Consider the following 22,755-nt stretch of genomic DNA (forward strand, 5'->3'; position numbering starts at 1 on the left):
TACAAAAGGACCCTAGACTTTCTATTTTATTCTAATTAAGTCCTTTTCTTACTAGAGTTAATCCTAAAATTGTGTTAGCCATAATTTCTTCATTTTAGCTCCGATTTGAGTGATCCTTGCACTCAAATTTTTCTAAAGTCATGATGTATCCAACCATGCCAATTTCAAGTATCAATTCTCATATCTCTATAGTAGTTTCCCTTATTAATATTTAAGTCTCTACACCATGAAGATACTATTTTGATTAATAAATTTATGATTGTTGGAATGACATATAGGTTCTGATCAAACCTACATATCATTGTATTACAAACATGAGTTTATGATATTAAATAATATATTAACTTTGTAAGTCGCTCATGTTAATGATTCAATCAATCGTTTCTATCATTTCATGTGAATCCTTTCTTACCATCCCATGTGAAAGTCTAGTTCCTATCTTTTCATCTTTCTTCGAAAGAAGTCCAATCAATTCTGTTCTCCTTGTCCAACTCACTCAAAGATCCCAGTATATCGTTCTTCTCCTTTTATTTGCAATTTGGAGTTTATTTGGTGTTTATTCGATGTTGCTTTTATTTGTCGATAGAATTTGCCATTAGTCGACAACACTTTAGATCTGTTCGAGGGATTTCAAGATGAAGATTTTGAAAACACTGAGCAACTCCTATGTTTTTAAATGTTTTGTTTTACAAAGTTGCATGCAGTGTCTGTCAATATGATGGGTAGTCACCTGTGTTAGGGTTTTCCCTTATCATCCCTTGAAACATAGGTGGGTTATGGTTATGTGTCCTTTATGGGTAGAGTTGCTTAACCATTCTTTTGGGATGTTGGGTGTTGGAACCGCTAACCCCAAATAAAGAAGGCCTTTGTTCAAGGGAAAGCCAAAGGCTCCTGGGTGTGACACGTGTTATGGGTAAATAATCTTGATTTCTCCTCTCATTTCAGATACAGTATGGCCATATTTATAGACCGTACCCAACCAGCTCACGCTAGGATTTACAGTTTAACCCTCTCAACTGCCACATTTCTGGCATATTTGGGGGTATTATGGTACAATCAAGTACATTTGCATAATTACAAATGTGCCCTAGGTTGTTAAGTGGGCCACGACATCCATTTGTGGTCTTCGGCCAGTCTCAAGACTGCGCTGCGGGCCCCTCTTCGGCTTCCAGCCGAAGGTTCACCACGACCTTCACTCCTGCCCTCCAGCGCCGTGGGTCAACCTTCGGCCTCCGGTCGAAGACACGCCAGTACCTTCGCCCGCTCCGATGAGTGGAATTGCTGGTCAACCTTCAGCTTCCGATCGAAGGCCTGCCGCAGCCTTCGCCTACGTGGGCGGCAGAGGTCACAGACCCACCTTCGACTACATTTCCTGAAACACCACTGCAACACACATCAGTGCTCAGCCAGTGGTAGACTTCGACTTGCCATACGAAGGGGGCGAGAGATCATCCCCAACAGTAGCCCCCTACGGGTAAGGTTCATTTTCGATGGGCTAAGCCTGTAAACCAGAAGATGTATCTCAACACCGCCCCCTTCGGCCCGTCGAAGGCTTACGGGGGCCAGTTGAATTTTTGCAGATTCCCCCCTCGACTATTAGGTTGTGCTAAACATTATTTATTTTTTATTAATAATAATTTTTTTATCTTGTACGACCATCTTGCCCCTCAACAACCGTTACATTAATGGGCTTTAAATGTCTTCGTTGGACACTAAAATGTCTTTTATGGCTACGGTTCGACTTCCGACGCGTCTCATTTTAACCGCCTCTCCTTTTCACCGTCTTTTATGGCTATGGTAGTTACTTTTTACCGTGTGCAATCGCTTAATCTGTAGCTCTCGTACGAAGTTTCACATTCTCTTTGCTTCCAAAGTTCTCACCATCTTAGCTTCCTCAACACAGCGTGATGGCACCGAAGGCTAGATCAATCGCCCGAAGACATACTGGATTGGGCAGTCGAAAGTGGATGACGATATGGTGACTAAGGTTTTGAAATTATTTGAAGTGTACTTACACCAGCTCAAACCCAATGCAATTGTGAGGCTTGGTCTATTCACTTGGGCTGCTCGATCCGAAGGGGTGAAGGCATCGGCCAGGGCCTTCGCCACCGCCCACTGGCTTCACTACCAGTTGAAGCTAGTGTTCGCCGGTAGCATGCAAGGCGAAGCCCACTATGGGTGTTTAAACTTTACTTACTGTGCTGGCTTGACCACGCCGGCCATTGTGTATAAAAATAAGTGGCCGAAGGACTGGACACAATGGTGGTTTTACCACAAGGTGGACCAACAAGATTTCCTTGTATCAAAATGCGAAGAAGTGAAAGGGAACCGTGCCCCCGACGTGCAGTTGAAGGCATCTCAACGGTCGGCTCTTGAAGCCTTCGCCATGTGCGCGAAGTACTTGTCCACTCCAGACCTCGTAGAAGAATTCATAGTAGCTGGAGTATGGACCCTTACCCGGGATTGGAGCATCCCGGACTTTGGAGACAAGGGGCAGGAGGGGCTCTGCTGTCCCCACCCTGTTGTGCAAGGCTTCACGGGTATGTGTATATTTATTATTATTATTATTAGTTTCTGGATGCACCTTCACTGTCATTTGCTTACGTTTCTTGATCTTTGCTAGACCTAACGGTGGCCGAAGTTGCGGTTAGGGCCACGTTGCTGCTTGGGAAGTTCACGTTAGGCTAAGCCCAATTATGCGCTGCGTAGGGTCTTGGCTGAAGGCTGAGCCGAATTTTGGAGTTCAGGGGCCTTGCCTACAGAGATCGGCCGAAGGCCAACGCGCCTTTGCTAGGTCCTGGAGAGGGCTCCCCGGCCGCCAACATCAGCGGAGAACTCCCTGCTGGCGGCCAGAGAAAGCGAAGACATCCAGACCCTTCACCTCAAGGAGGCAGGAAGAAGAAGGCTCTCGCACTCAGGAAAAGGCCTCGTGAGGTTGCCTTCGATGATGTTCGTGAAGAAGTAACTCCCGGGGGTTCAGTGGCCCTCCGGGCTGTGCCCCTCTGGCAAGAGCCACCCGAGGGTACTCAGGGGCTTCGCTCCTCACCGAAATCATCATTTTGCACTCGCGTGGATCTTCCCACACTGATCCTTAGCGACAACGAGGAGGACCCGTTGGAGTCGCGTACAATCGCCGAGACAGTGGCAGGGGACGCTGAGGTCGAAGGGGCCAACAATATTGAGGCGGTAGCCGACTCTTCATCCTCCTCTTCGTCCTCGAGCTCATTCGTTGGCCACGGAGCCACTGAGATGGAGGAGTCCACGCCAACCATGCCCCACCGTGGCGGGAAAGGACTCATGAGTCACAGTGGGTTGATCAACGTGAAGGCTATCGAGGCCAAGGTGTTTAAGATGTCATCATTTTAACCAAGCTCAGGGGAGGTCAGCGATGCCAAGAAAATATTCAGCACCTTTGTCCTACCAGAGCTTGAGATATCCCTCGCCTGGAAGCCTACCACCGAGCTCCTTGATGCATCGGACATGGCTATTGTGAATGTATCTTCCTATGTTTTATTATGTTTATTTGTTACTTTGCTGCATTATTTTGTTACTCATTCTCATACTTGTGCGCTGTCGCAGGCTATGGTTATCTTGCGCGCTCAGCGCAAACAAGCTAAAAATTACGAAGCCCGCGCTAGGAATGCGGAGGCACAAAAGGACATGCTTCAAAACCGGGCGAAAAAAGCCAAAGCCCAGAAGCGCGAATTCACGTGCCGAGCGAGGAAAGCCAAGGCGCGCTTGCAAGAACTTGAAAAAGAACTGAGCTCCCTCTGCTCAGGGAAATATAGTGTCGAAGAAGAGGTCAAATTCCTCCAGCAAAATCTATAGCCATCCGGAGCGCAAGTTTCAGAGCTACAAGCGCTCTGCACCACTGAAACTGCTAAAGTGCAATGACTGCACAAAGAAATGGGCGAGACGAAGGCTTTGTCCGAAGATGCCCTTAATTTGCTTGGAGAGCTAGAGCCGAAGGCCGTCGCCGCCTGTGAAGCCATCAGCAACACCTTTGAAGGGATTGGTGCTTCGGCCACGCCTCCAACAATTGATATTGTCGGGTTGGGTGGTCTAATAGGATGGATTAATGAAACTAGCGAAGGCTTCTACCCATGGCTCAATTATAAGGCGACTTCTGCGCCATGGTCTCAGCACGGAGCATAGTACACTCAATTGAAATGACCGGCTGTGACCATCATGTTGCACTTCAGAAGCATACCTTCCGCTATCCAACAGATATGTCTACTTCGGCCATGTCGAGGGCGTCGAAGGCCACCGCGCGATCGTTGACCACCAATTATTGGTGTAAATATGGCCGCGATCTCGCCCTCCAGGAAGTGGAGATCAATCGGCAGCGAGTACGTTGTTTTATTATTATTATTATTATTATTATTATTATTATTATTATTATTATTATTTATAACTAATTTTCTCAGACGCGTGCGCATTGAACGAATCTTTCTGTTGCAGGCGAAGGTGAGGGATGACCCTTCGGCTAAAGCCAGGACCGCGACGACCAAAGATACAGGGAAGGTGTGATGAAAGAGAGTGAAGCGTTGCATTGAACCTTGAAATTTTGTTGTTAACTAAGGCAGTGTAATATATATAACTTTTGGTTGTTGTCAAAAGTTCTTGAATATATGTGCTCCCTGCGTAGGTCCTCCCCTCGAACACTGCGTAGGTAGCCGAAGACGTTGTTCCCATTACTATGATGTGGGACAATTTTTTCGTGTCTTGGTCTTTTGTTGGGACTCCTTCCGCCGCCGCCATCCATATATCGAATCGAGAGGTATTGGAGGGCGAAGTATAGGGCCTATGACGTGATGAATAACAGATCCAAAGTATTTTGGAAATCTTTTAGCCCTTCGGCTGTGGTTACCCATAGGGCAGAGTGTGGTTCACGTCGGATTGTGCGTGGAGACATCGAACCTCAGCAGATTCTCATCAATCCGAAGCTCGAGCCAGAGGACGATAACAACGGGCTCCTGCCAGACTAGTTTCAGTTTTGTTACCGCCGGGGACCCTCTTCGCAACTAGTGCAACATACCAAAGGCGGGAGTGCCCCTCATGTTTCTCCATCCCCTTCATGTTCTTACGTTGGGTCCCCATTGGACCCAACGTTGTCTTTTCATGCTAGTCAAGGCATAGCCTTTCAATTTGGCTTTAGCCGATGGTATAAGGATTTCGTTGATTCTGATATTGATCACTTTGCGGAATAAAAGATGCTTTGATACAAATTTTGTATGTTGTTATTTCATTTGTGCTGATCAAGTTGTTCCTTCAGCGGCACCGCACGCAAAGTGTGATCTCAACAACGCCGTTTCGCGATGCTGTAAAGCCTTAGGGACGCTTTGTAATGACGCAAACGAAGCATCGCTCGGCGAACACCGTCCCCTTCGACTTTAGGGCTGCAGGAGACTTCGGCAGCGACGCACGCGAAGCATTATCTTGAGCATCGTCGCCCTCAACATTTTAGCCGGAGGGATGCTTCGGCGACAATGCAAGTTAAGTATTGTTTTGAGAACGCCATCCCCCCCCTGACTTTTTGGTTGTGGGTACCTTCAGCAGCAATGAAAGTTAAGTACTGTTCTGAGAAAGCCATCCCCTGACTTTTTGGCCGTAGGTACCTTCGTCAGATGGAACTTTACTTCTAGCAACCCGGTAGCACGTGGCATTTTCTCATGTTGTAATTCCTATTTATTCTTCTCTCTTTTTCTTTTTGATTCTGAAGGTTTGTTTTTTCTTCAGTGCGGGGGCAGGCACTCTTAGCCCCCGACTTGGTCGAGAGGTGCGCTGCCTGATCTTAGGTCGAGCAACACTTCGGCTTTTTTTTAGGTCGAAGGGTATGGTGTCTTTTCTTGACACTTCGCACCTCAAGATTTGTAGCGGATTTTCGGCGCTCTCCTCGTAGATTGGTGTGCCCCCTTGTTTTAAAGGGCTACCACACTTCGACGACGAGTTATTCATACTCAAACCAAAGTACATTCTTTCTTGGGAGTATTTCCATATATATTGATGTTTACAAAAGTCACTGCCTCATTAAAAACCTCACGCCCTAACGAAGGGTTTCCCCTATGAGGAAAAAAGAGTGCAGCTCCCGTACAATTTTTATTACATGAAAGGAAAACAAGATTACATAAATGTTTCCCTCGTATGGCTGCTTTGCCCAGGGATGCGAGGACTTTCACCGCTACTACACGTAGAACTTGCGAAGGTTGTCCGCATTCCAAGTATGTGGGAGCTCCTCACCCTCTAGAGTAGCCAAGTGATAGGAACCGGACCTTAACGACCTCTTCACCAAGAAGGGGTTGTCCCACTTGCTTTGCAGTTTTCCCGCGGATGAAGCATTGTTGAGTCTTCGCAGTACTAGATCCCCAGGGGCGAAGTTCTTTAAGGATATTTTCTTATCTCTCCACCTTCTAGTCTCCTCCTGGTATTTGTTCAAGTTTTCAGCAGCATGCATTCTCATTTTCTCAAGTGCATCTTTTTATGTTAATTCTTCGCTTTATGCCGATTCATTTTCGACCCTAAATGATCTGTTCTTACATTCTTCTAGAGTCATCGCCTCTTCGCCGAAGAGTAGACGAAATGGTGTAAAACTGGTCGGTCTTGTTACTGTTGTTCTTACAGACCATATGACCTTCAGCATCTCTTTGACCCATTTTCCTTTCGTTTGTCCTTTCCACGGCTCCATTCAACTGTGGGTGATACACAGATGCGAAGTGGATTTTGATTCCCAAGCCTTCGCAGAAATGCCTGAATCCTACACTATCAAATTGGGTGCCATTATCCACGATCACTTCGCGTGGGACTCCGAAGCGGCAGATGATGTTCTGCCACAAGAATTTTTGGATATTTCTTGATGTTATATTCATGAGCGGCATTGCCGCCACCCATTTGGAGAAGTATTCAACTGCAACGATAGTATAATGCAAGTTTCCTGGAGCGGCCGGCAGCTGGCCGACAATGTCGATTCCCCACCACGTTAATGGCCAGATTGGTGGAATGAGCTGTGTCTTCATTGAAGGCCTGTTTGATCCCTTCGCCTAATACTAGCATTGCGTACAGCTTCAGACTATGCAATCCATATCACTGACCACCTTCGGCCAAAAGAATCCTTGTCTGTATACTTTTCCAACTAGGGCTCGAGTGCCTACGTGTGAGCCACACAGTCCTCCATGTATTTCTCTCAGCAAACTTTGCCCTTCTTCCTGAGATATGCATCGCAGCAATGGTGCATAGACTCCGACCTTGTACAAATCGTTTCCCACAATTTTGTAATTCCTGGCTCTCTGGGCCATGCGCTTCGCTTCAACATTATCTTCGGGCTCATAATAGCCATGAAGGTAAGCCATTATGGGAGAGCGCCAATCTTCGCTTTCAATTACAGCAACTAATCATGTCCTCCCCGAAGAGTCCTCTACAGCTGGCATACTCAACTTTTGGTATAATACATCTGGCGGTATTGGCAGATTTTGTGTTGTGGCCTTCACGAGGTCATCTGCTTCGAAGTTGTCATTTCTTGATATACTCTTGACCGTGAATCCAAGGAAGTGCTTTTCGATGCTTCAAACTGATGCCATGTACCGAACAAGTTCTGGTTCTTTTGTCTGAAATGTCTTGTCAATTTGGCTTGCTATTACTTTAGAGTCCGTCTTAACCAACACCCTTCCGGCGCCCAAAGCTTTCGCCTTGCGAAGGCCAAGGAGGACGGCTTCGTACTCCGTGACATTGTTTGTTGATCGAAATTCTAGTCTGGTAGCATATCTTAATTTTACCAACGAAGGTGAAGATAGCACTGCCGCCGCACCTGCTCCTGAAGCCCTCCAGGCCCCATCACAATATGCCATCCAGACCGGGTCTAACGGTTCTTGTACTATGGCTTCGGCATGCGGTGTCCATTTTGCTACGAAGTTCGCTAATGCCTGGGACTTCATTGTTGTTCTTGCAATGAAAACTATCATGAGTGGAGCGATCTCTGCAGCCCATTTTGCAATCCTTCCTGTAGCTTCCTGATTTTCAAACATGTCGCGAAGGGTCGGGAGGTGGGCACTGTAATCTTGTGAGCCATGAAGTAATGGGGAAGCTTGCGCGATGCCATTACCAGTGCGTATGCCACCTTCTCCATTTCGGTGTAGAATCTCTTCAGGCCCGCTAGAGCCTCTGACACGTAATATATCGGAAACTGTTGTAGCTTGTTATTTTCTTGCCTCTCCTGCACAAGTATGGCATTTACTGCCGAAGGGGATGCTGCTATGTACAACAACAAATCAGCCTCAGGATCGGGACTAGATAGCGTTGTGAGCTTCGTTAGATAATTATTCAGTTTGTTGAAGGCTTCTTGCAGCTCCGTGCCCCATTTGAATGGGTCGGAGCCTTTTAGCGTCTTGAAGAAAAGTAGGCTTCGTTCTACGGATTTTGTAATGAACTTATTTAGTGCCGCCAACCTGCCTACCAGGCGCTGTGCTTGTTTCCTGCTCTGCGGAGGTCTCATGTCAATTATTGCCTGAATTTTCTGGGGTTCTACCTTGATGCCCCTCTTCTTCACCAAGAAGCCCAATAGTCTCCTAGATTGTACTCCAAAGGCACATTTTTTGGGGTTTAGCTTTAGGCCTGCGCTTCGCAAGTTTCCGAAAGTTTCCTGTAGGTCTTCGAGATGTTGGTTCTTTCTGGCACTCTTGACCACTATGTTGTCGACGTATGCCAGGACATTTCACCCTAGTTGTGAATTTAACACTGTTTGGGCCAACCTGGTGAAGGTAGCACCAACATTTTGAAGGCCAAAGGGCATCGTTACAAAATAGTATATGGCGAAGGAGGTTCTGAAACTTGTTTTCTCTTCATCCTCCTTCGCCATCCAAACTTGGTGGTACCCAGAGTATGCATCTTGGAAACTCAACATTTCACAACCAGTAGCAGAGTTCACCAGCTGATCAATTCTTGGTAGTGGGAAATCATCCTTCAGATAGGCTTTGCTTAGGTCTGTGAAGTCTATGCACATTCTCCACTTGCCATTACTTTTTCCTAACTAGCACTGGGTTTGCTAGCTATTCTGAGTGTAACACTTCACGTACCACACCAGCGTTAAGCAGCTTCTTTACTTCAGCCTTCGTTGCTTCATCCCTCTCTTTCGAAGCTTTCCGAAGCTTTGCTTCTTTGGCTTCGCACTAGGGTTTACATTTAAAATGTGCTGAATGATTTCCCTACTAACTCCTTGCATATCCTTTGGAGACCAGGCAAAGACATCCTCGTTGTTGCGAAGGAAAATTATCAATTCTCGCTGGTTTTCCTCTGGGACCTCCGCCCCGATAATGATTTTTTTATCTGACTTATCTAGACACAGCGGCACTATTTTGGTCTCCCCTTCCGGTATAGCCTTCGCCACCTTCTTTACCTTCGGCTGGTCCGCACATTTGCTGAGATCCATCGGAGGTCCCGTCACCACATGGACATTTCATCGACCTGGAGTGATTCCCACTTCGATCCTACGGGCCACTTGTTGATCTCTGAGCACTGTTATGACGCCTCCAGGACTTGGCATCTTCATACATAGATATGCATGGTGCGGTATTGCTCCAAATGTGTTTAGGACTCCTCGCCTGAATATTGCATTATAGGGATAGTTGATATCGACCACATCGAAGGTAATGTCCTCCGTCCGGAAATTTGACCCTTCGCCAAATGACACCGGGATTGTTATCTTTCCCAAAGTGATGATTGCGTTTCCGCTGAAGCCTAGTAGTGGAGACCCAACCTGGTCAAGGTCGCTTCGTCGTAAACCCATTTTGTCAAAGGCATCCGCAAAGATGATATCTACCGAGCTTCCGCCATCTATCAGGATTCTATACACTTCATTTCCTAAAATGTTTGCTGTAACCACGAAGGCGTCCATGTGTGGGTAATCTAGAACCATCATGTCATCCTGTAAGAGTGTAATGGGCACATTGGACCACCTTGAGTGAACATAAATTGGCCCTACGCCGACGTGGTTAACCCTTCGCACATATTCTTTTCGCCGCCTCTTCAATTCTGTCTCCTGATTCGATCCTCCAGAGATTTCCAACATCGCAGTTCTGATTTTTTCCCCATGCTTTGCCATTCCTGAACTGTGTGGCGTGGTGCACGAGTCTTGCTTGATCGAAGGATTGCTTCGCTAAGCTTTCTTTCATGGCCATGACCTATGGGCACTGCTTAGTTCTATGACCAGCGCCTTCACCATGTAACCCGCAGTAGAATGTGGCCGACTCTTGCGGAGCCCATCCACCTCGACCTCCTTGGCCTCGGCCTCTGCCACTTCAGCCTCCTTGAGTAGCCCCACTTTGCCCTTCGCTTATCGCTTGAGGAACTTCGACTGGCCCGGAGTCTATCTGGTTGACCTATTTTTCCTTTGTTGTATACTCGGATGCTTTGGCTTTTCTCACATGCCTCAATCGGTCTCTTGAGTGGCCAATGCCTACTTCTCTGGCCGATGTATTTGTTTTTAGTGCTTTCGAGGCTACCATTCATTCTTCCTCCGAAGGTGATCGAGCTTCGACCTTGCGTATTCTTCCATCTTATTGAGCAGCTCTTGTACACTTCCTGGCCTCTTTCTTGTAAGATTTCCTACCAGAAGTCCTCCTCTGATTCCCTATATGGCGGCATCGATGATTGTATCTTCGCTCAGCCCTTTCGCCTGACAGCGGATGTGTACGAAGCAATGCATATAGCTCTGCAATGTCCCCATTGGCTACTGCTTCAGTGCGAAGAGGTCACTTGTGGTAATCTTGTCTGCCTGATTTCCTTGGAAATTGCTGTATAGGGCGTTGCGTAGTTGCTCCCATGGATAAATGGATCCTTCAATCCCTTTTACAGCCAATACGAAGGCCTTCGCTAGTGTTGTGTCATCTCCTCCAACGGATTCGACTGTCGCCTCCAAACTCATTACAAATTCTCTTAGATCTGACTCTCCTCAAACATTACTACTCTAGACATCTTGAAGCCCGAAGGCCATGGCTGGTTCTGCAAGCCAATGGAGAGTGGAGACTCTGGATCGCCTATGCATGACCGTCGCCGAAGGTCCTGCGCCAGTCATGTTGTGATTTCTAATGGTGTCACATGGCGAGCTGTTTCCTCTGTGCGATGCAGCATATCGATCTCTTCTTGCATTTTCTCGAGTGTTTTTCTAGCTTTCTCTGCTCGCTTGCGATATTCCGCGGCTTTCTGACTTGCCGCCAGGCTATCCAGCATGCGCTTTTTCTGTGCAATCTGCCTCTCCAGTTCTTCGCCTTCCAGCTTGGCTGTTCTTTTCTCCTGTGTCTCATCTTTGTCTTTGTATTCTGTGAAGTCATCCAAGTCTTCCCACTCTTCATCTTGGGCCTTGCCTCGCTCTTCTGCCGAAGCCTTGAAGCGAGCACAAGCGTTAGTTTCTATGACCCGCACTGCTGCTGTGTTTTCCTGGACGGCCGCTCCGTGCCTGTCTCAGTTGTCTCCTGGGGGCGCGACATCAACACCGTAGTGTTGTTCGCGCTCACCGGAAGCTCTTCCGGCCGAAGCGTTGCTTGAGCCTGGTACCACCGAAGGGGGCCTTTCGATCGAAGCTCCGACTGCAGCCGAAGGCTCCAGCAATGTCTCTGATGTACCAAGTGGCTTCGTCTTCTTTTTGGGTGGCATAGCTTCGGTCCGTTCGATCCCCATGGTTGGCACCAACTGTTGGAACTGCTAACCCCAAACAAAGAAGGCCTTCGTTCTAGGGAAAGCCGAAGGCTCCTGGGTGTGACACGTGTTATGGGTAAATAATCTTGATTTCTCCCCTCACTTCATGTACAGTATGACCCTATTTATAGACCGTACCCAACCACCTCACATTAGGATTTACAGTTTAACCATCTCAACTGCCACATTCCCAGCATATTCGGGGGCGTTATGGTACAATTAAGTACATTTGCATAATTACAACTGTGACCTGGGCAGTTAAGTGGGCCTCGATGTCCATTTGTGGTCTTTGGCCCCTCTCCGGCTTTTAGCTGAAGGTTCGCCACGACCTTCACTCCGGCCCTCTACCGCCGTGGGTCAACCTTCGCCCACTCCGGTGAGCGGAATCACCGATCAACCTTCGGCTTCCGACCAAAGGCCTGCCGCAGCCTTCACCTACGCGGGCGGCGAGGTCGTAGACCCACCTTCAGGCTCCAACCTAAGGTCCACCGTGGCCCTTGCCTGCACGGATGGGGGAGGTTGCAGACCAACCTTCAGGCTCCGACCGAAGGTCCGCTTTGGCCTTCGCCTGTATTTCCTGAAACATCACTGCAACACTCATTAATGCTCAGCCACCAATAGACTTTGACTTGCCATACGAAGTGGGGCGAGAGATCATCCCCAACATTGGGAAGTGTCATATACCTGATTAATGGACTTACATAATGGTGATGATGAACTTGATATAGTAACATGGAACCCTAGGACTTGGGCAAGGAGGTGGTTTGATTATGATGGTTTATGTGGTGGGCTTGTAGATATATTCCAAGCAGTGGAATTAGGTTTTGTTGATTGGTTATTTTCCTGTTGTATAGTCTTTGCCCAAGTATAACATATAAGGACCGGTTCGTGGAGCAACAACCCAAGAAATACCGTACTAAACACGAGGCCAATATGGGTAAGGTTTGGTATATCAATTAGACATCTGGCTGGCATTTGTTGGAGTACTAGGACCTAATTCATAGACCATGCTTCATAGTGATTCTCCTGGCGGTACACCACTGACATGTGTTAAGTGTTTCACGAACACGGCAACATGGAAATCACAACTCATGGCTAAAAGTTGGACAACCTCTGCAGAGTGTAAAACTGTTATAACAGTTGCACCCACGGTTACAGGAGACTTGGATCCTCACATGATTAGTTGGTAGTGGAATAGTTTTGGTTTTGGTTATAGTACAGCGAATACTAGATGGTTAAGGGTACAAGGTGGGGAACCTTGTATGCTAGTTGTTGGGTGATTTGGGTTATATTCACTTAAACAGCTATTTAATGCTTTTCAGTTACACTACTCTCGGTACACGATTGGATCACTCCTTGATCCACTCTCTAGGTTGCGACACCTAGCAACACTTTTCTCTATGCCTATAAGCACTAATCACTCTCTAATAGTGTGCTTAATTACCTTGGATGAACACTTTAAGCACCTTAATGGCTTGGATGTCTTTTCAAGTGTGTATGAGATTCTCTGGACTCCATCAGCCGCTTCAAATGAAAAAGTGGAGAGGTATTTATAGCCTCAACCCCACGAACTAGCTATTGCCCCAATGGCTTAACTTAACTGTGAACACTGGATGGTCTGGTGTACACAATCTTGTCATAAATTGCTTCGGTGATCTTCAAATCACTACACCGGATCATCCGATGAGTTTATATCTCCTTCACCGAGACACCAAGTCATGAAAAATGTTCTGGTGTGTTGAACACCTCAACACCAGACCATCCGATGACTTGAACTTCATCTCGTTTGAAAAAATCCAATGTTCCGTTAAATGCTCCGGTGTTCTTACTCTTCTAACACCGGACCATCCGTAGTACATAACTTCAATGTTCTTCAAAAATCAACCCCTCTGTTAAATACTCTGGTGTGATTTTAACTTCCTTCACCAAACAATCCGATGAAGTCTTCTTGTTTCTGCACAGAACACAAAATGGCTCCAGTGTGTATAGCTCTCTGAGCACTGGACCTTCCAGCGTAGTCAATTTTCCTGGGACTTCTTCCAATTCAACCGAACTTTGTCCTGGCTACAATGGCTTCCTCATGTATTACATCCATGAGACTACCAACATATATTCTTGACAAACATGTTAGTCCTAATGACTATATTCTCATTAATCATCAAAATCACAATCATGACCTGATAGGGTCATTTTCGCTATAGTTGTTTTCAAGAGAGCAAGTCATGTAGATAGGCAATATACTTGTCTACCAAGTGAGTAAGAATGGCAATTTATTGCAGATGTTGTAGAAAGTTTTGGACTATTTAATGACATAACTGAATTATTTTCTTGAACTGAGTATGTCACTGCTAATATTTACTTCACCAAAATTTATGATATTAGAACAAAAATCATGCAATGGTAGACTTGTGACAATCCAATAGTACAAGCCATGTCAGCTAAATATGATATTTGATAAATATTGGTCCGACATTGAAGGACTAATGGGAATTGCAACTGTTCTTAATCCTCGATTCAAACTTTAATGTTGCTTATGTGTTTTGAGTAGTTACTTGCTACAGCTAGTAAAGTTTGTGAGGATAGGGTTGCTGCAGTCGAAGACTTATTAAGTGAATTGATGTTGAGTATCATGTGGAAGGGAATGAAGATAACACCGAATCATTGACTTCTTCACTTGGCAATATGAACTTCTTATCTTCCTTCAGTGCATGTGTTGTAAGTAAAAGGCCAGTAGACATGTGGTTTAAATCTGAGGTAGACTGCTAGTTGGAGGATGAATTGGTTCCGTTAGCAATAAAGAACTTCAAGGTTTTAGATTGGTGGAAGGTAGTGGGAACACGTTATCCTACTTTAAGGTGGATAGCAAAGGATAATTTTGCAATTCCTGTTACCACAGTATCTTTAGAATATGCTTTCAGCACTAATGGGAGAGTTATTAGCGAGTATTGCAACAAGCTCACTTCTCAGTTGTTGGAGTCTGTAATGTGCACACAAAACTAGATTCAAAACAAGTACAAAGGTATATCTTTTGTGCAATTTATAGTTTCTTACTGTTGCGAACTAAGTCTTTATTTTTATTTTGTTGTTGATGAGAAAGAAAAGCAACCTGATAGCTTTTGGCATTGTCTCCAAGATATTTAAGAGGGCCTTCATGTGAATCATGTGATTTTTCATATTTAGTAACATTTGTTTCTTTTTGTGCCACATAGTTAACTTATTTCTTTTGCCACCTAGTTAACTTGTTTGTGGCCTCATGTTGTCATGCATGAACTTGCACTTTGAGCCTCCTTGGGATGTGGGATTTTGGTTATACAGCAATACAAGTGCAATATCCTTTGTACAATTGCAAGAAATTGTTTATGGATCTCTTTAGTTGTAATAACTAGTATATTATGAATTTGTAATAGCTAGTATCTTTTAAATTTGATGGAATAATGGTTGATGTAATATGGTATTAAGCTATGTGATATGCTACTTGTATGCACTATTAATCTATTAGTCTTATGCACTATTTATGTGGCCAAATTTGCATCTAATATATATGTTGTTTATGCTGTTATTTTGTTGTTGCTCGCTGCTATGTCTTTATACTTTTATTATAATAATGACTGTTGTGTGATATTGAGTGTGGGTAATTAATCCATCGGGTACCCATTAACTGCATGGGTATGAGTACGGATAAAAATTGTACCTATGTGCGGGTATAGATATTGAAGCAGATAAGTTTGTTTGAGATGGATATAGGTATAGAGTGATATTATCTGACGGTTCTGAACTCATTTCCATCCCTAACTACATCACTCCTAGCTTATATTAGTTTCTACCATCACATACACCGATTGGTACTGGAACACAATATAATGGAAATGACGACAAACAACTAACTGTATCTTCGTCAATAGTTTGCTATTGTTTATTAGCTTCCCATGCTGAACAAGATAGCCGTATAGGTTGCTGAGTATGATATATGAAGAAGTCCATTAATAACTCTCGTGTGTTGCAAGAAGATCAAGCCTGGGATAATGTTTCGTTTTCATGATGACTCGATAACGAAGACTAATCCTACAAAAGTACAAAAGTATAGGACACAAAGTAACGGAAGGAATTTCCATGTATAACCAGTAATCAATATTTTCCTCTCGGAAAAAAGTTGTCATCTGATGCTCTTTACGTCACTTAATTAACGTTGAGTCTGGAGTTCGAGCTTATCAAGCCCATGCAACACTAGTAATCTACTTGAAAACAATATCTTGTACTCCCCTATTCAAGAATATATATATATATATATATATATATATATATATATATATATATATATATATATATATATATATATATATATATATATATATATATATATATAAGATCATTGAACACGACATGTTCTCCCATAACTAACTTTGAGCATTAACTTAGTTCAATGTTACATGTTACGAAAAATGTATAAACATTACATTTTGTATGTACTTGCCATGATCAACCTACGGTAATATATATTTTCATGTGACCAATCTGAATAGTCGAAGTTAAGAAAATTTAGCCGCTCAGATTCTAAAACGTCGTATATTTCTAAGCAGGCGAGTCGTTCTTTTGATCAATGGTAAAATTCAAACTCAGAGACAAACAACTGCAAAGAGTCTATCAGCAACATGAGTCCCATACGAAAAGCATATGTACTTTGTGTGGTCAAAGCATGCATATATACGGAGTACCATAAGATAAATGTGAAGTTGCGCCATATATTTATCTGTTTTTGCACGTTTCAATTTTTTCGCAGTCAATGCATTGCACGGACGAAATGAAATCTAGTCAAACAAAATGTTAATCTTGAATACAAGTCATCCTTGGTCTCTTTCAAACAATCATCACGCGGTAGTCTTATGAATCAACCAAAGAAAATTTCCAGTGCGATTAATGATTACATAGAATCTATGGAATAATGCATGCTTGGATATATACTATCTGTTCATCAGGGATTTACACGTCAGTGACAGCCAAGCATTACATTCCAGACTGTGGGAATGACAATGTTCGCGATAGAGTAAGATAGAATGGCATGTAGACATGTCTATTATTATTTCTAACCATTAAAAAGTATGTAACAGGTTTATACTAAATTCGTTTTCTATTAAGCAAAGATGTGCAAATATTTTGCATGTTGTTCACGAGGGATGACAAGTGAACACACGTATTATAATGCTACAAGTAACCCGACGGATTCCCGCTAGAATATAACTTGGCCTCGATTACAGATGATCCTTGAAAACATCAGCTTGTTCACGTGATCAAATCTTACTTGTAAAACTTACAGTTGTTTTGTATTTAGTAAATTGATTTTTCATCTATACATAGAGTAGAATTTACTGAAAAATCCTCAGGAGCGCACACTACAACAGAAATAGCCATCCAAGCTAGATTATCAGTATCGGCTAGGATAGAACTGGTACTGATGAAATATCACTATCAGTTCATACCTTCCCGCGCTCGATCATCGATTGAGCCAGGTTGAACCGGCAGTGATACCTTAGTGCCGGTTGATAATAATGAGCCTGCACTGATATACACCTGCAAATGCTACAGTCCACAAATCCAACAAAGTCAGAGGATTTGATTGCAAGAGAACACAGAGATAATTTCAGCATTTGTTTACGTAGATACATGATGGATAAAGCTACAAAGGATGCACTGTTGGAAATACTGGCTAATGTAACGTCAACTACGATTCATACATACAAAGCATACAACATTAACGGTTATACATTTTATACGAGAGCACAAGACAACAAGAGTACAAACCAAAATAGTGGTATCCGTATTGATGCCTACGATCGCGATGGCAATAGGGAGACCTACTATGGATTCATAGTGGAGATTTGAGAGCTTTAATATGAAGAACAGTTGAAGATCCCCTTTTTCGGTGCCAATGAGTCAGGCTCCTAGGTGAAGTGAAAACTAGCAAGTACCGTATGACTACCGTCAACCTCAAACTTGTCGGATATAGGGAAGAACCATTCGTGCATGCCAAAGATGTTACTCAAGTCTTCTATATAAATGAAACAGACCCAGTTAACAAGAAGGAGCGCCATGTGATTCTTAAAGGAAAAAGAAAGATAGTCAGTGTTAAGGATATCATCGACGACGAAGACTGCAATCATTCAACAACCTGCCTCCTTTCGGAGAGAATGTCGACCTGCCTCCTTTCGGAGAGAATGTCGACCTGCCTCTTATTGATGATATTGAGGAACCTACCTACATACGCTACAATCATAATGAAACTATGATCGTTAAATGAGAGCAGCTTGGATGTAATAATTAATTTAGGATTCATTATAATTTGTATCAAGGACATGTATTAAGTAAGAATATGCTTTATTTTGTATTAAGTAAAAAGTTTACAACTATAATTTATGCTTTAATTTGTATAAATAAAACTATTGTATGATAGTTATAAATCTAATTTGTATATGCTAAGAATATACTTTAATTTTATTAAATAAAAAGATTTTGTTATGCTTTAATTACATGTAATGAAGATGTACTACAAAAATTATAATCCTAATATAAAATAAATTACCTCATATAAATAAATTACAGACCTCAACAAAATGTTTTGTCAAAAATATCAGTGCCAGTTATAGGGAAAACCGACATTAATAGCCTTAGCATCAGTGCCAGCTTAGTTGTAAAACCAGTATTAATACTGGTAGTAGTGCCGGTTGTAGACTAAAGCTGGCACTAATAATCTACACGCCAGATGGTCTGTGTGTGCAGACCGGACGCTTTGAGGTGACGACACACACCAGATGGTCTCGCGTCTAAAATTTTCTACATAGCGAATGCTTCGTGGTTTATAGTGTCTGTGAACGACACACACCAGATGGTCTGGCGTTTGGAGTCTGTGCATGCTAGATCATCTGGCGTTCACTGCCTCCCTGATGTCGTAACAGTGTTGGCTTGATTTTACAACCGACACTGCATCAGTGATGGCTAGATTATACAACCAACTCAGATTCTAGTATTAGTGTCGGTTGTAGATCACAGCCGGCACTGATACTCTATCTCTATATATATCAGGACTTAGCCGCAGCCTCTCCATCCCTTACGTGCCTGCTGATTCCACTGCCTCCCCGACACTGCTATCCCCAGAGCCTTCCCCGTCGCCATCCCTGGAGCCCCTCCGTCCCCTCACCGTCCCCGGAGCCCCGCCGTCCTCGTCGCCGTCCCTGTGGCTATTCACCGTCCCTGTCCCCAGAGCCCATCTGTCCTCATCCCCGTTGTTGTCCCCATCGCCGTCCGCCGTCCCTGTCCCCATCCCCATCGCCATCCTAGGAGCCCCGCCGTCCCCATCCCCGTTCCCATTGTATGCTGCTCATGCCTCTTGTTTTTTCCTTTCTTATGGTACTTGTTACACTAGCTGCAGTATGATTTCCTTCTTTCAGCACTTGTACTGCATAATGGCTGTAGCATGATTTACACAGTCTTGAAGAAAATAAATGAGACAAAATTGATAACTTGGATGGTTTTCCTTCTTTCAGCATTACAATATTGTCCTGTCTGGCATTTCAGTCACTTGGGTTGCTTTGCATGTCGCAAGTAGCATTATACATACAGTTATATACTACTATAGAAAGAGTCATCAGTGTCGGCTCAAAAAACGCTATCAGTGCCGGTTTTTGAACCGACACTAATTATTCGGTACTGATAGTCATGGACTATCAATGCTGGTTTATGAACCAGCACTGATACTCATTATCAAGGCCAATTTGTGAGTTCAGTCGGCAATATTGTTGTTTTCCAGAAAAGAAAGAAAAATCTACCAGAAACAAGCTGGCTCAATGCATCAAGGCGGAGCCACCTTCATTCCAATCATCTCACATAGCACGAACATCGAGCAAACCAGTCGGAAGCATTCAGTAATAATAACATATTACACTCATCTCATAGTAGCAAATCGAATAACATTAGCAATCCAATCAAAGCATTCATGTACTTAGTAGATACAATAGATATGTATTCACTATAACACATACAACATAACATGTGCTCAACTGAACTAAACTTCAATGTTGGCATAAACTGAACACATACATCAGATATGTGTTGGTCTCAACTGAACACATATAACAGATATGTTACAATACATGTTTGAAAACTGAAGAGCCATAAATAATGAAGTGTCATGTGCTCAACTGAACTTCAGTGTTGGCATTATCCTCAACTCGATCTCTCTGATTAATCAATTAGGGAATTAGCACTTAAGCAACCCATAGATGCTCCATCAGCATGCGCCTGCGCCAAATTGACAAGAAAATTTTCTTTTAGTGATGCACTGCTGGAGCGTAACTTGTCGATGAATCAAAGTTAGGTTGTAGTTCTTGTCTTTGCAGAGAAGTAATACAACTTACTAAGTCCATGTTACTGACAATGGAAATAACCAAGGTTTTTCTTCTAACAATCACCAAATATGTACTCACATCTAGAGAAGTGCAAAATGCTTTATCACAATAAATGAGACTTTGGCATGTATACAGGACAACTATTTACTTTTCTCATGTGCTAATTGGCCTCGGATTGAACACGAACTAGTCCTTTTACATATATATGTGTGTGCGAGCGCGCGCCCGCGCTTATCAGGTCGGATTAGGGACAATTTGGGCTCGGATTAGGATGAATGGGCCTCGGACATCAAGTACAAGAAGGGGATTGAGGAATTTTCAAGAACACGAAAGTCAAATTCTAATATTTAGGGAATTTCCAGAACCTAAAGTCAAACCCTAAGATGTCCCCAATCTGAAATCCTAATATCATTTTTTCCCCAAATCCAAAACCCTTAAGTGCAAATCCCCCAAAATCCCAAACCCTATACCTAAAGGAGGAGGCGTACTAACAATTTTTGGTTGTTGTTGCGGCCGCCGGTGCTCGTGGACCCTTCTTCTTCGATGTGTTCGTCTCCTAGCGCTTGGGTCGCACATGGATCCTTTCGTCTCCTGCACCTTCAAGACACCGCCACCACCTCTTGCGTGCACGTCAGTTCCTCACTGGTGCGGTCTCCATTTTCATCGCTCGAGTCAGGCGCCACCATAGATCCACCAACGGGTCAGCGCACACACTTGGTAGCACGTGTGCGCCAGTGGGTAGACATGTGAGGGAGGCTAGGACTTATAGAATCGAGACGGAAGCCGGTGAGAGGAGGCCGGTGAGGGAGAGATAGGCCGGTGAGGGACAAGAGAGAGAGAGAGAGGCATGTGATGGAGTACGGAGCTACGGGTGTGCGGCAAGAGCTGAAGGGGAGATAATCATTTCAGACTTGAGGGGCACCAGCCAAAATCAATGTTCTAAAAATTCGGGTGCACACTTAGTATCAGTGCTAGCTCGAATTATAAACTTACACTGATAGTGAGTATCAGTGCCAGTTTATAATTCGAGTCGGCACTGATACTGAGCATCAGCGTCAGTTCAACTCATTTCAATAAATGATCTAGTGCGGGATGTTATGAACCAGCACTGATACTTTATCAGTGTAAGTTCTAATCTAGCCGCCACTGATGACCCAACATGGATGACTTATTTTGTTGTAGTGACTTGTTTTATACTGCATTGTTTCGGCTTGCTTCAAGATGGCAGCATTAGGGCATAGGGCATGAAATCAAAAAATATTGTCCAACCACCTCACCATACATCTGGCAGACGACTGGCCTTGAGTAACTAACTGCTGGAAAGCAAGAAATCAAAAATAGGATGACTGGATGCCTCGGAATTTGTCATTTCAGTTTCAAGCCGAATATAACATTAGGATGACTGGATGATTAGATTCAGTGACTTAGGGCTTCAGGCATTCAGTTCGGGCAGGATTGTCACGTTTGTAGTTTTTTCTTTTGTGAATAAATTTATCATCCAGTTCAGGAGAGTGATAGTGAGGATTTACATCTATATACATATATATATATGCGCATCATGTGTACTGCATACTAGATTAGAGTTTTGGAATTGCGGTTGAATAGAACATCGATAATCTGATAACTTCGTAGGGATGTTTCTCCCATAGGAATCTGACAACTTTTTATTATGGTACAGAAGCATAATGAATCGAAGTCCTCTAAAACTTGCGTGAAAAGGCAGTGTGCACTGCATGGTGCAGAGACCGGAAACTTTTTTCCATTATCTAAAAAAATCTGTGTGAAAATCATACCATCAAAGTCATCTGGGAGAAATAAGTTCAACATGTTGGGGCTGTCCAACGGCGAATTTCATTGTATGGAGAACTATAGATGAGCAACTTCAGTTTTGAGAGCTGTATGCTGCTCATGCCTCTTGTTTTTCCTTTCTTACGGCACTTGTTACACTAGCGGCAAATGGCTGTAGCATGATTTACAAAGTGCTGAAGAAAATAACTGAGGCAATAAATGAGGGTAGAAACTTTTTTCCATTATCTAAAAGAAACCTGTGTGAAAATCATACAATCAAAGTAGGGCCTAAAATGTGAACCAGCAAGCTACTAAATATTGCCAACAGCAGATTTTGCCATTCACTTTTGGACATCAACTCATTCTTCCAACAGCAGATTTTGCCATTAAGTTTTTATAGGAAGAATACCTAACATTATTTAAATTACAATACTGTAAAACATATTTGAAGATAAATGTAGCCACATAACTTTATATATCTCATATCAATATTCATCCATATAGTTATATTATTCTAAATGTAAAAAAGTGTATCTCCTTGCACATCGCAGAAGGTCACTTATATTATAACAGAATAGGTCATCCATGCCACCCCATCAGTGTCGGTCAGGCGCAAACAAACACTAATGAAGCATCAGTGCCGGTTCGTAATATTCTGAGCTCGATCCATGATCAGTGCCGGTTCTAGTTACCAACCGGCACTGATACATCAGTGTCACTTCGTTAGTAGGACCGGCAGTGATGTTTTAGTTGGACCTGAAATTTTTCAGAGCTAAAATGAACAAGTTCCGCATACGAGCATGAGTTCAGAGCTCAGCCTTATCTCCTCACCCCTCCTACCGTGCTGCTCTCTCATCATGCTCAGAGCTCGGCCTTGTCACCTCACCCC

The sequence above is a fragment of the Phragmites australis genome, chromosome 23 (assembly GCF_958298935.1).
Source record: "Phragmites australis chromosome 23, lpPhrAust1.1, whole genome shotgun sequence".
In the NCBI taxonomy this organism is placed as follows: domain Eukaryota; kingdom Viridiplantae; phylum Streptophyta; class Magnoliopsida; order Poales; family Poaceae; genus Phragmites; species Phragmites australis.